General features: G+C 37.6%; 1 protein-coding gene across 3 annotated transcripts in view; it reads left to right on the top strand.

Moving 5' to 3' along the window:
- Positions 1 to 16,941, top strand: part of srgap3 (SLIT-ROBO Rho GTPase activating protein 3) — a 978,679-nt gene that overhangs the window by 323,859 nt on the left and 637,879 nt on the right. The gene's annotated exons all lie outside the window — the stretch shown is intronic.

The following is a 16,941-nucleotide window of genomic DNA, read 5'->3' as shown; positions in this document are numbered from 1 at the left end:
CACACAGCATCTTCTTTCTAATAACACACACACAGCATCTTATTTCTAATAACACACACACAGCATCTTCTTTCTGATAACACACATACACAGCATCTTCTTTCTGATAACACACACACACAGCATCTTATTTCTAATAACACACACACACAGCATCTTCTTTCTGATAACACACACACAAAGCATCTTCTTTCGAATAACACACACACACAGCATCTTCTTTCTGATAACACAAATACACAGCATCTTCTTTCGAATAACACACACACAGCATCTTCTTTCTGATAACACACATACACAGCATCTTGTTTCTGATAACACACACACAGCATCTTCTTTCTGATAACACACATACACAGCATCTTCTTTCTGATAACACACATACACAGCATCTTCTTTCTCATAACACACACACAGCATCTTCTTTCTGATAACACATACACACAGCATCTTCTTTCTGATAACACACACACAGCATCTTCTTTCTGATAACACATACACACAGCATCTTGTTTCTGATAACACACACACAGCATCTTTTTCGAATAACACACACACACAGCATCTTCTTTCTAATAACACACACACAGCATCTTCTTTCTAATAACACACATACACAGCATCTTCTTTCTGATAACACACACATACACAGCATCTTCTTTCTAATAACACACACACACAGCATCTTCTCTCTGATAACACACACACAAAGCATCTTCTTTCGAATAACACACACACACAGCATCTTCTTTCGAATAACACACACACAGCATCTTCTTTCTGATAACACACATACACAGCATCTTGTTTCTGATAACACACACACAGCATCTTCTTTCTGATAACACACATACACAGCATCTTATTTCTAATAACACACACACACAGCATCTTCTTTCTAATAACACACACACAGCATCTTCTTTCTAATAAAACACATACACAGCATCTTCTTTCTGATAACACACACATACACAGCATCTTCTTTCGAATAACGCACACACACAGCATCTTCTTTCGAATAACACACACACACATCATCTTCTTTCTGACAACACACACACACAGCATCTTCTTTCGAATAACACACATACACAGCATCTTATTTCTAATAACACACATACACAGCATCTTCTTTCTGATAACACACATACACAGCATCTTCTTTCGAATAACACACACACACAGCATCTTCTTTCTGATAACACACTCACACAGCATCTTCTTTCGAATAACACACACACAGCATCTTCTTTCTGATAACACACTCACACAGCATCTTCTTTCTAATAACACACACACAGCATCTTCTTTCTAATAACACACACACAGCATCTTCTTTCTGATAACACACACACAGCATCTTCTTTCTGATAACACACATACACAGCATCTTCTTTCTGATAACACAAACACACAGCATCTTCTTTCTGATAACACACATACACAGCATCTTCTTTCTGATAACACACACACAGCATCTTCTTTCTAATAACACACACACAGCATCTTCTTTCTGATAACACACACACAGCATCTTCTTTCTGATAACACACACACACAACATCTTCTTTCTGATAACACACACACACAGCATCTTCTTTCTTATAACACACACACACAGCATCTTCTTTCTAATAACACAGACACAGCATCTTCTTTCTAATAACACACACACAGCATCTTCTTTCTAATAACACACACACAGCATCTTCTTTCTGATGACACACATACACAGCATCTTTCTAATAACACACATACACAGCATCTTCTTTCGAATAACACACACACACAGCATCTTCTTTCTAATAACACACACACAGCATCTTCTTTCTGATAACACACAAACACAGCATCTTCTTTCGAATAACACACACACACAGCATCTTCTTTCTGATAACACACACACACAGCATCTTCTTTCGAATAACACACACACACAGCATCTTCTTTCTAATAACACACATGCACAGCATCTTATTTCTAATAACACACACACAGAGCATCTTCTTTCTGATAACACACACACACACACAGCATCTTCTTTCTTATAACACACACACACAGCATCTTCTTTCTGATAACACACACACACATCATCTTCTTTCGAATGACACACACACACAGCATCTTCTTTCGAATAACACACACACAGCATCTTCTTTCTGATAATACACACACACAGCATCTTCTTTCGAATAACACACACACACAGCATCTTCTTTCGAATAACACACACACAGCATCTTCTTACGAATAACACACACACACATCTTCTTTCGAATAACACACACACACAGCATCTTCTTTCGAATAACACACACACACACAGCATCTTCTTTCTAATAACACACACACAGCATCTTCTTTCGAATAACACACACACACAGCATCTTCTTTCGAATAACACACACACACACAGCATCTTCTTTCTAATAACACACACACAGCATCTTCTTTCTAATAACATACACACAGCATCTTCTTTCTAATAACACACACACAGCATCTTCTTTCGAATAACACACACACACAGCATCTTCTTTCGAATAACACACACACACAGCATCTTCTTTCGAATAACACACACACACACAGCATCTTCTTTCTAATAACACACACACAGCATCTTCTTTCTAATAACATACACACAGCATCTTCTTTCTAATAACACACACACAGCATCTTCTTTCTAATAACACACAAACACACACAGCATCTTCTTTCTAATAACACACACACAGCATCTTATTTCTAATAACACACACACAGCATCTTCTTTCTGATAACACACATACACAGCATCTTCTTTCTGATAACACACACACACAGCATCTTATTTCTAATAACACACACACACAGCATCTGCTTTCTGATAACACACACACAAAGCATCTTCTTTCGAATAACACACACACACAGCATCTTCTTTCTGATAACACACACACACAGCATCTTCTTTCGAATAACACACACACACAGCATCTTCTTTCGAATAACACACACACAGCATCTTCTTTCTGATAACACACACACACAGCATCTTCTTTCGAATAACACACACACACAGCATCTTCTTTCGAATAACACACACACAGCATCTTCTTACGAATAACACACACACAGCATCTTCTTTCTAATAACACACACACAGCATCTTCTTTCTAATAACACACAAACACACACAGCATCTTCTTTCTAATAACACACACACAGCATCTTCTTTCTGATAACACACATACACAGCATCTTCTTTCTGATAACACACATACACAGCATCTTCTTTCTAATAACACACACACACAGCATCTTCTTTCTGATAACACATACACACAGCATCTTCTTTCTGATAACACACACACAGCATCTTCTTTCTGATAACACACACACACACAGCATCTTCTTTCTAATAACAGACACACACAGCATCTTCTTTCGAATAACACACACACAGCATCTTCTTTCTGATAATACACACACACAGCATCTTCTTTCGAATAACACACACACACAGCATCTTCTTTCGAATAACACACACACAGCATCTTCTTACGAATAACACACACACACATCTTCTTTCGAATAACACACACACACAGCATCTTCTTTCGAATAACACACACACACACAGCATCTTCTTTCTAATAACACACACACAGCATCTTCTTTCGAATAACACACACACACAGCATCTTCTTTCGAATAACACACACACACACAGCATCTTCTTTCTAATAACACACACACAGCATCTTCTTTCTAATAACATACACACAGCATCTTCTTTCTAATAATACACACACAGCATCTTCTTTCGAATAACACACACACACAGCATCTTCTTTCGAATAACACACACACACAGCATCTTCTTTCGAATAACACACACACACACAGCATCTTCTTTCTAATAACACACACACAGCATCTTCTTTCTAATAACATACACACAGCATCTTCTTTCTAATAACACACACACAGCATCTTCTTTCTAATAACACACAAACACACACAGCATCTTCTTTCTAATAACACACACACAGCATCTTATTTCTAATAACACACACACAGCATCTTCTTTCTGATAACACACATACACAGCATCTTCTTTCTGATAACACACACACACAGCATCTTATTTCTAATAACACACACACACAGCATCTGCTTTCTGATAACACACACACAAAGCATCTTCTTTCGAATAACACACACACACAGCATCTTCTTTCTGATAACACACACACACAGCATCTTCTTTCGAATAACACACACACACAGCATCTTCTTTCGAATAACACACACACAGCATCTTCTTTCTGATAACACACACACACAGCATCTTCTTTCGAATAACACACACACACAGCATCTTCTTTCGAATAACACACACACAGCATCTTCTTACGAATAACACACACACAGCATCTTCTTTCTAATAACACACACACAGCATCTTCTTTCTAATAACACACAAACACACACAGCATCTTCTTTCTAATAACACACACACAGCATCTTCTTTCTGAAAACACACATACACAGCATCTTCTTTCTGATAACACACATACACAGCATCTTCTTTCTAATAACACACACACACAGCATCTTCTTTCTGATAACACATACACACAGCATCTTCTTTCTGATAACACACACACAGCATCTTCTTTCTGATAACACACACACACACAGCATCTTCTTTCTAATAACAGACACACACAGCATCTTCTTTCTGATAACACACACACACACACAGCATCTTCGTTCTAATAACACACACACACAGCATCTTCTCTCTGATAACACACACACAAAGCATCTTCTTTCGAATAACACACACACACAGCATCTTCTTTCGAATAACACACACACAGCATCTTCTTTCTGATAACACACATACACAGCATCTTGTTTCTGATAACACACACACAGCATCTTCTTTCTGATAACACACATACACAGCATCTTATTTCTAATAACACACACACAGCATCTTCTTTCTGATAACACATACACACAGCATCTTCTTTCTGATAACACATACACACAGCATCTTCTTTCTGATAACACACACACACAGCATCTTCTTTCGAATAACACACACACACAGCATCTTCTTTCTAATAACACACACACAGCATCTTCTTTCTAATAACACACATACACAGCATCTTCTTTCTGATAACACACACATACACAGCATCTTCTTTCGAATAACGCACACACACAGCATCTTCTTTCGAATAACACACACACACAGCATCTTCTTTCTGACAACACACACACACAGCATCTTCTTTCGAATAACACACATACACAGCATCTTATTTCTAATAACACACATACACAGCATCTTCTTTCTGATAACACACATACACAGCATCTTCTTTCTGATAACACACATACACAGCATCTTCTTTCGAATAACACACACACAGCATCTTCTTTCTGATAACACACTCACACAGCATCTTCTTTCTAATAACACACACACAGCATCTTCTTTCTAATAACACACACACAGCATCTTCTTTCTGATAACACACACACAGCATCTTCTTTCTGATAACACACATACACAGCATCTTCTTTCTGATAACACACACACACAGCATCTTCTTTCTGATAACACACATACACAGCATCTTCTTTCTGATAACACACACACAGCATCTTCTTTCTGATAACACACACACACAGCATCTTTGTAATAGCACACACACACAGCATCTTCTTTCTAATGACAGACACACACAGCATCTTCTTTCTTATAACACACACACACAGCATCTTCTTTCTAATAACACACACACAGCATCTTCTTTCTAATAACACACACACAGCATCTTCTTTCTAATAACACACACACAGCATCTTCTTTCTGATAACACACATACACAGCATCTTTCTAATAACACACATACACAGCATCTTCTTTCGAATAACACACACACACAGCATCGTCTTTCTAATAACACACACACAGCATCTTCTTTCTTATAACACACAAACACAGCATCTTCTTTCGAATAACACACACACACAGCATCTTCTTTCTGATAACACACACACACAGCATCTTCTTTCGAATAACACACACACACAGCATCTTCTTTCTAATAACACACATACACAGCATCTTATTTCTAATAACACACACACACAGCATCTTCTTTCTGATAACACACACACACACACAGCATCTTCTTTCTAATAACACACACACACAGCATCTTCTTTCTGATAACACACACACACATCATCTTCTTTCGAATAACACACACACACAGCATCTTCTTTCGAATAACACACACACAGCATCTTCTTTCTGATAACACACACACACAGCATCTTCTTTCGAATAACACACACACACTGCATCTTCTTTCGAATAACACACACACAGCATCTTCTTACGAATAACACACACACACACAGCATCTTCTTTCGAATAACACACACACACAGCATCTTCTTTCGAATAACACACACACACACAGCATCTTCTTTCTAATAACACACACACAGCATCTTCTTTCTAATAACACACACACAGCATCTTCTTTCTAATAACACACACACACAGCATCTTCTTTCTGATAACACACATACACAGCATCTTCTTTCTAATAACACACACACAGCATCTTCTTTCTAACAACACACACACAGCATCTTCTTTCTAATAACACACAAACACACACAGCATCTTCTTTCTAATAACACACACACAGCATCTTATTTCTAATAACACACACACAGCATCTTCTTTCTGATAACACACATACACAGCATCTTCTTTCTGATAACACACACACACAGCATCTTATTTCTAATAACACACACACACAGCATCTTCTTTCTGATAACACACACACAAAGCATCTTCTTTCGAATAACACACACACACAGCATCTTGTTTCTGATAACACACATACACAGCATCTTCTTTCGAATAACACACACACAGCATCTTCTTTCTGATAACACACATACACAGCATCTTGTTTCTGATAACACACACACAGCATCTTCTTTCTGATAACACACATACACAGCATCTTCTTTCTGATAATACACATACACAGCATCTTCTTTCTAATAACACACACACACAGCATCTTCTTTCTGATAACACATACACACAGCATCTTCTTTCTGATAACACACACACAGCATCTTCTTTCTGATAACACACACACACATAGCATCTTCTTTCTAATAACAGACACACACAGCATCTTCTTTCTGATAACACACACACACACAGCATCTTCTTTCTAATAACACACACACACAGCATCTTCTCTCTGATAACACACACACAAAGCATCTTCTTTCGAATAACACACACACACAGCATCTTCTTTCGAATAACACACACACAGCATCTTCTTTCTGATAACACACATACACAGCATCTTGTTTCTGATAACACACACACAGCATCTTCTTTCTGATAACACACATACACAGCATCTTATTTCTAATAACACACACACAGCATCTTCTTTCTGATAACACATACACACAGCATCTTCTTTCTGATAACACACACACACAGCATCTTCTTTCGAATAACACACACACACAGCATCTTCTTTCTAATAACACACACACAGCATCTTCTTTCTAATAACACACATACACAGCATCTTCTTTCTGATAACACACACATACACAGCATCTTCTTTCGAATAACGCACACACACAGCATCTTCTTTCGAATAACACACACACACATCATCTTCTTTCTGACAACACACACACACAGCATCTTCTTTCGAATAACACACATACACAGCATCTTATTTCTAATAACACACATACACAGCATCTTCTTTCTGATAACACACATACACAGCATCTTCTTTCTGATAACACACATACACAGCATCTTCTTTCGAATAACACACACACAGCATCTTCTTTCTGATAACACACTCACACAGCATCTTCTTTCTAATAACACACACACAGCATCTTCTTTCTAATAACACACACACAGCATCTTCTTTCTGATAACACACACACACAGCATCTTCTTTCTAATAACACACACACAGCATCTTCTTTCGAAAAACACACACACAGCATCTTCTTTCTGATAACACACACACACAGCATCTTCTTTCTAATAACACACACACAGCATCTTCTTTCTAATAACACACACACAGCATCTTCTTTCTGATAACACAAACACACAGCATCTTCTTTCTGATAACACACATACACAGCATCTTCTTTCTGATAACACACACACAGCATCTTCTTTCTGATAACACACAAACACAGCATCTTCTTTCGAATAACACACACACACAGCATCTTCTTTCTGATAACACACACACACAGCATCTTCTTTCGAATAACACACACACACAGCATCTTCTTTCTAATAACACACATTCACAGCATCTTATTTCTAATAACACACACACACAGCATCTTCTTTCTGATAACACACACACACACACAGCATCTTCTTTCTAATAACACACACACACAGCATCTTCTTTCTGATAACACACACACACATCATCTTCTTTCGAATAACACACACACACAGCATCTTCTTTCGAATAACACACACACAGCATCTTCTTTCTGATAACACACACACACAGCATCTTCTTTCGAATAACACACACACACTGCATCTTCTTTCGAATAACACACACACAGCATCTTCTTACGAATAACACACACACACACAGCATCTTCTTTCGAATAACACACACACACAGCATCTTCTTTCGAATAACACACACACACACAGCATCTTCTTTCTAATAACACACACACAGCATCTTCTTTCTAATAACACACACACAGCATCTTCTTTCTAATAACACACACACAGCATCTTCTTTCTAATAACACACAAACACACACAGCATCTTCTTTCTAATAACACACACACAGCATCTTATTTCTAATAACACACACACAGCATCTTCTTTCTGATAACACACATACACAGCATCTTCTTTCTGATAACACACACACACAGCATCTTATTTCTAATAACACACACACAGCATCTTCTTTCTGATAACACACACACAAAGCATCTTCTTTCGAATAACACACACACACAGCATCTTCTCTCTGATAACACACATACACAGCATCTTCTTTCGAATAACACACACACAGCATCTTCTTTCTGATAACACACATACACAGCATCTTGTTTCTGATAACACACACACAGCATCTTCTTTCTGATAACACACATACACAGCATCTTCTTTCTGATAATACACATACACAGCATCTTCTTTCTAATAACACACACACACAGCATCTTCTTTCTGATAACACATACACACAGCATCTTCTTTCTGATAACACACACACAGCATCTTCTTTCTGATAACACACACACACACAGCATCTTCTTTCTAATAACAGACACACACAGCATCTTCTTTCTGATAACACACACACACACAGCATCTTCTTTCTAATAACACACACACACAGCATCTTCTCTCTGATAACACACACACAAAGCATCTTCTTTCGAATAACACACACACACAGCATCTTCTTTCGAATAACACACACACAGCATCTTCTTTCTGATAACACACATACACAGCATCTTGTTTCTGATAACACACACACAGCATCTTCTTTCTGATAACACACATACACAGCATCTTATTTCTAATAACACACACACAGCATCTTCTTTCTGATAACACATACACACAGCATCTTCTTTCTGATAACACACACACACAGCATCTTCTTTCGAATAACACACACACACAGCATCTTCTTTCTAATAACACACATACACAGCATCTTCTTTCTGATAACACACACATACACAGCATCTTCTTTCGAATAACGCACACACACAGCATCTTCTTTCGAATAACACACACACACATCATCTTCTTTCTGACAACACACACACACAGCATCTTCTTTCGAATAACACACATACACAGCATCTTATTTCTAATAACACACATACACAGCATCTTCTTTCTGATAACACACATACACAGCATCTTCTTTCTGATAACACACATACACAGCATCTTCTTTCGAATAACACACACACAGCATCTTCTTTCTGATAACACACTCACACAGCATCTTCTTTCTAATAACACACACACAGCATCTTCTTTCTGATAACACACACACACAGCATCTTCTTTCTAATAACACACACACAGCATCTTCTTTCGAATAACACACACACAGCATCTTCTTTCTGATAACACACACACACAGCATCTTCTTTCTAATAACACACACACAGCATCTTCTTTCTAATAACACACACACAGCATCTTCTTTCTGATAACAGAAACACACAGCATCTTCTTTCTGATAACACACATACACAGCATCTTCTTTCTAATAACACACACACAGCATCTTCTTTCTGATAACACACATACACAGCATCTTCTTTCTGATAACACACACACACAGCACCTTCTTTCTGATAACACACACACAGCATCTTCTTTCTGATAACACACACACACAGCATCTTTGTAATAGCACACACACACAGCATCTTCTTTCTAATGACAGACACACACAGCATCTTCTTTCTTATAACACACACACACAGCATCTTCTTTCTAATAACACACACACAGCATCTTCTTTCTAATAACACACACACAGCATCTTCTTTCTAATAACTCACACACAGCATCTTCTTTCTGATAACACACATACACAGCATCTTTCTAATAACACACATACACAGCATCTTCTTTCGAATAACACACACACACAGCATCTTCTTTCTAATAACACACACACAGCATCTTCTTTCTGATAACACACAAACACAGCATCTTCTTTCGAATAACACACACACACAGCATCTTCTTTCTGATAACACACACACAGCATCTTCTTTCTGATAACACACACACACAGCATCTTCTTTCTGATAACACACACACACAGCATCTTCTTTCTAATAACACACATACACAGCATCTTCTTTCGAATAACACACACACACAGCATCTTCTTTCTAATAACACACATACACAGCATCTTATTTCTAATAACACACATACACAGCATCTTATTTCTAATAACACACACACACAGCATCTTCTTTCGAATAACACACACACACAGCATCTTCTTTCTAATAACACACATACACAGCATCTTATTTCTAATAACACACATACACAGCATCTTCTTTCTGATAACACACACACACACAGCATCTTCTTTCTAATAACACACACACAGCATCTTCTTTCTGATAACACACACACACAGCATCTTCTTTCGAATAACACACACACACAGCATCTTCTTTCGAATAACACACACACACAGCATCTTCTTTCGAATAGCACACGTACACAGCATCATTTTTCTGATAACACACACACACACAGCATCTTCTTTCTAATAACACACACACACAGCATCTTCTTTCTGATAACACACACACACACACACAGCATCTTCTTTCTAATAACACACACACACAGCATCTTCTTTCTGATAACACACACACACAGCATCTTCTTTCGAATAACACACACACACAGCATCTTCTTTCGAATAACACACACACAGCATCTTCTTTCTGATAACACACACACACAGCATCTTCTTTCGAATAATACACACACACAGCATCTTCTTTCGAATAACACACACACACAGCATCTTCTTACGAATAACACACACACACACAGCATCTTCTTTCTAATAACACACACACAGCATCTTCTTTCTAATAACACACACACAGCATCTTCTTTCTAATAACACACAAACACACACAGCATCTTCTTTCTAATAACACACACACAGCATCTTATTTCTAATAACACACACACAGCATCTTCTTTCTGATAACACACATACACAGCATCTTCTTTCTGATAACACACACACACAGCATCTTATTTCTAATAACACACACACACAGCATCTTCTTTCTGAAAACACACACACAAAGCATCTTCTTTCGAATAACACACACACACAGCATCTTCTTTCTGATAAGACACATACACAGCATCTTCTTTCGGATAACACACACACAGCATCTTCTTTCTGATAACACACACACAGCATCTTATTTCTAATAACACATACACAGCATCTTCTTTCTGATAACACACATACACAGCATCTTCTTTCTAATAACACACACACACAGCATCTTCTTTCTGATAACACATACACACAGCATCTTCTTTCTGATAACACACACACACAGCATCTTCTTTCTGATAACACACACACACACAGCATCTTCTTTCTAATAACAGACACACACAGCATCTTCTTTCTGATAACACACACACACAGCATCTTCTTTCTAATAACACACACACACAGCATCTTCTTTCTGATAACACACACACAAAGCATCTTCTTTCGAATAACACACACACACTGCATCTTCTTTCGAATAACACACACACAGCATCTTCTTACGAATAACACACACACACACAGCATCTTCTTTCGAATAACACACACACACAGCATCTTCTTTCGAATAACACACACACACACAGCATCTTCTTTCTAATAACACACACACAGCATCTTCTTTCTAATAACACACACACAGCATCTTCTTTCTAATAACACACACACAGCATCTTCTTTCTAATAACACACAAACACACACAGCATCTTCTTTCTAATAACACACACACAGCATCTTATTTCTAATAACACACACACAGCATCTTCTTTCTGATAACACACATACACAGCATCTTCTTTCTGATAACACACACACACAGCATCTTATTTCTAATAACACACACACACAGCATCTTCTTTCTGATAACACACACACAAAGCATCTTCTTTCGAATAACACACACACACAGCATCTTCTCTCTGATAACACACATACACAGCATCTTCTTTCGAATAACACACACACAGCATCTTCTTTCTGATAACACACATACACAGCATCTTGTTTCTGATAACACAAACACAGCATCTTCTTTCTGATAACACACATACACAGCATCTTCTTTCTGATAATACACATACACAGCATCTTCTTTCTAATAACACACACACACAGCATCTTCTTTCTGATAACACATACACACAGCATCTTCTTTCTGATAACACACACACAGCATCTTCTTTCTGATAACACACACACACACAGCATCTTCTTTCTAATAACAGACACACACAGCATCTTCTTTCTGATAACACACACACACACAGCATCTTCTTTCTAATAACACACACACACAGCATCTTCTCTCTGATAACACACACACAAAGCATCTTCTTTCGAATAACACACACACACAGCATCTTCTTTCGAATAACACACACACAGCATCTTCTTTCTGATAACACACATACACAGCATCTTGTTTCTGATAACACACACACAGCATCTTCTTTCTGATAACACACATACACAGCATCTTATTTCTAATAACACACACACAGCATCTTCTTTCTGATAACACATACACACAGCATCTTCTTTCTGATAACACACACACACAGCATCTTCTTTCGAATAACACACACACACAGCATCTTCTTTCTAATAACACACATACACAGCATCTTCTTTCTGATAACACACACATACACAGCATCTTCTTTCGAATAACGCACACACACAGCATCTTCTTTCGAATAACACACACACACATCATCTTCTTTCTGACAACACACACACACAGCATCTTCTTTCGAATAACACACATACACAGCATCTTATTTCTAATAACACACATACACAGCATCTTCTTTCTGATAACACACATACACAGCATCTTCTTTCTGATAACACACATACACAGCATCTTCTTTCGAATAACACACACACAGCATCTTCTTTCTGATAACACACTCACACAGCATCTTCTTTCTAATAACACACACACAGCATCTTCTTTCTGATAACACACACACACAGCATCTTCTTTCTAATAACACACACACAGCATCTTCTTTCGAATAACACACACACAGCATCTTCTTTCTGATAACACACACACACAGCATCTTCTTTCTAATAACACACACACAGCATCTTCTTTCTAATAACACACACACAGCATCTTCTTTCTGATAACAGAAACACACAGCATCTTCTTTCTGATAACACACATACACAGCATCTTCTTTCTAATAACACACACACAGCATCTTCTTTCTGATAACACACATACACAGCATCTTCTTTCTGATAACACACACACACAGCACCTTCTTTCTGATAACACACACACAGCATCTTCTTTCTGATAACACACACACACAGCATCTTTGTAATAGCACACACACACAGCATCTTCTTTCTAATGACAGACACACACAGCATCTTCTTTCTTATAACACACACACACAGCATCTTCTTTCTAATAACACACACACAGCATCTTCTTTCTAATAACACACACACAGCATCTTCTTTCTAATAACTCACACACAGCATCTTCTTTCTGATAACACACATACACAGCATCTTTCTAATAACACACATACACAGCATCTTCTTTTGAATAACACACACACACAGCATCTTCTTTCTAATAACACACACACAGCATCTTCTTTCTGATAACACACAAACACAGCATCTTCTTTCGAATAACACACACACACAGCATCTTCTTTCTGATAACACACACACAGCATCTTCTTTCTGATAACACACACACACAGCATCTTCTTTCTGATAACACACACACACAGCATCTTCTTTCTAATAACACACATACACAGCATCTTCTTTCGAATAACACACACACACAGCATCTTCTTTCTAATAACACACATACACAGCATCTTATTTCTAATAACACACATACACAGCATCTTATTTCTAATAACACACACACACAGCATCTTCTTTCGAATAACACACACACACAGCATCTTCTTTCTAATAACACACATACACAGCATCTTATTTCTAATAACACACATACACAGCATCTTCTTTCTGATAACACACACACACACAGCATCTTCTTTCTAATAACACACACACAGCATCTTCTTTCTGATAACACACACACACAGCATCTTCTTTCGAATAACACACACACACAGCATCTTCTTTCGAATAACACACACACACAGCATCTTCTTTCGAATAGCACACGTACACAGCATCATTTTTCTGATAACACACACACACACAGCATCTTCTTTCTAATAACACACACACACAGCATCTTCTTTCTGATAACACACACACACACACACAGCATCTTCTTTCTGATAACACACACACACAGCATCTTCTTTCGAATAACACACACACACAGCATCTTCTTTCGAATAACACACACACAGCATCTTCTTTCTGATAACACACACACACAGCATCTTCTTTCGAATAATACACACACACAGCATCTTCTTTCGAATAACACACACACACAGCATCTTCTTACGAATAACACAGACACACACAGCATCTTCTTTCTAATAACACACACACAGCATCTTCTTTCTAATAACACACACACAGCATCTTCTTTCTAATAACACACAAACACACACAGCATCTTCTTTCTAATAACACACACACAGCATCTTATTTCTAATAACACACACACAGCATCTTCTTTCTGATAACACACATACACAGCATCTTCTTTCTGATAACACACACACACAGCATCTTATTTCTAATAACACACACACACAGCATCTTCTTTCTGAAAACACACACACAAAGCATCTTCTTTCGAATAACACACACACACAGCATCTTCTTTCTGATAAGACACATACACAGCATCTTCTTTTGGATAACACACACACAGCATCTTCTTTCTGATAACACACACACAGCATCTTATTTCTAATAACACATACACAGCATCTTCTTTCTGATAACACACATACACAGCATCTTCTTTCTAATAACACACACACACAGCATCTTCTTTCTGATAACACATACACACAGCATCTTCTTTCTGATAACACACACACACAGCATCTTCTTTCTGATAACACACACACACACAGCATCTTCTTTCTAATAACAGACACACACAGCATCTTCTTTCTGATAACACACACACACAGCATCTTCTTTCTAATAACACACACACACAGCATCTTCTTTCTGATAACACACACACAAAGCATCTTCTTTCGAATAACACACACACACAGCATCTTCTTTCGAATAACACACACACAGCATCTTCTTTCTGATAACACACATACACAGCATCTTGTTTCTGATAACACACACACAGCATCTTCTTTCTGATAACACACACACACAGCATCTTCTTTCTGATAACACATACACACAGCATCTTCTTTCTGATAACACACACACACAGCATCTTCTTTCGAATAACACACACACACAGCATCTTCTTTCTAATAACACACACACAGCATCTTCTTTCTAATAACACACATACACAGCATCTTCTTTCTGATAACACACACACACAGCATCTTCTTTCTGATAACAGACACACACAGCATCTTCTTTCTGATAACACACACACACACAGCATCTTCTTTCTAATAACACACACACACAGCATCTTCTTTCTGATAACACACACACACAGCATCTTCTTTCGAATAACACACACACACAGCATCTTCTTTCGAATAACTCACACACACAGCATCTTCTTTCGAATAACACACACACACAGCATCTTCTTTCTAATAACACACACACACAGCATCTTCTTTCTAATAACACACATACACAGCATCTTATTTCTAATAACACACACACACAGCATCTTCTTTCTAATAACACACATACACAGCATCTTCTTTCTGATAACACACACACACAGCATCTTCTTTCTAATAACACACACACAGCATCTTCTTTCTGATAACACACACACACAGCATCTTCTTTCGAATAACACACACACACACAGCATCTTCTTTCTAATAACACACATACAC

Source organism: Scyliorhinus torazame, chromosome 13 (assembly GCF_047496885.1).
Source record: "Scyliorhinus torazame isolate Kashiwa2021f chromosome 13, sScyTor2.1, whole genome shotgun sequence".
In the NCBI taxonomy this organism is placed as follows: domain Eukaryota; kingdom Metazoa; phylum Chordata; class Chondrichthyes; order Carcharhiniformes; family Scyliorhinidae; genus Scyliorhinus; species Scyliorhinus torazame.
The sequence above is the reverse complement of the archived record's forward strand: the minus strand, read 5'-3'. Positions and strand labels throughout refer to the sequence as shown.